We start from the raw sequence: 851 nt of genomic DNA, 5'->3' as shown, positions 1-851 counted from the left end.
GCTTGCCCGAGAGGGAGGTCGCGAAAATAAAACCACTAGACTGATGGCCTAAGGAGTAGGTCGACGTGAGGTTCAGCCCGAGAGGGTGAGCCCTAGTCCCCATATCCTTACACTCAGCTCGAGAGAGTGAGTGGGGTAAGGCGTAGGCTGGTCTTCATGCAGCAAATGGGTGGCCGAGAGGAACGCTTTTGAAACTGGTAAGTTGCTCGAGAAGGAACTTATTTCCATTTAAAGCTTAGCCTAGTCACAATTATTTTGCAAATTTCCTATCGAAAGCACGTACCCAACAATTTATCTCAACTTAGATTGCGGTCACATCCCAAGAACCTTTCCCCATAATTGATTATCTTGTTTATTTTGTTGTTTTAGTACTTGGTACAAAACCCCCTTTGATATTTGACACTTTTGTGTCGTCCCTTTTATTTTACAATGTTTTTTATCGCAAATGTGTTTAGCTACGACTAGTTAGAATGTAAATTCTATTTTTCTATCAATTCTCAAAATCGCTCCCTTGGGACACGACCCCAACCCTTGGTTGGTTTACTATATTATCGACGATCATAGACACTCATACCGTAGGATAGTGTCGTTGGTCACGATATGCATCAAAATGGCACCGCTGCCGGGGAGTGATGTTATGTGAGAATATTTAGTCTAATAGAATTGTTGTTATTGTTAGTAGTAGTTTATTGACCTAATTTTTAGTTTTTTCTAGTTGTTTGTGTGTTGAGGCAGGACAATGAGTATATGATGTACCGTGAGTTTATGGTATTTCTAATACATTTCACTTACAAGTTGTGTGTGTCTAGGGCCTTTTTATATTGGTTCTGATGTGTTTTTATCATGTTTTG

This window comes from Solanum tuberosum, unplaced genomic scaffold, assembly GCF_000226075.1.
Source record: "Solanum tuberosum cultivar DM 1-3 516 R44 unplaced genomic scaffold, SolTub_3.0 scf00001, whole genome shotgun sequence".
In the NCBI taxonomy this organism is placed as follows: Eukaryota; Viridiplantae; Streptophyta; class Magnoliopsida; order Solanales; family Solanaceae; genus Solanum; species Solanum tuberosum.
The sequence above is the reverse complement of the archived record's forward strand: the minus strand, read 5'-3'. Positions refer to the sequence as shown.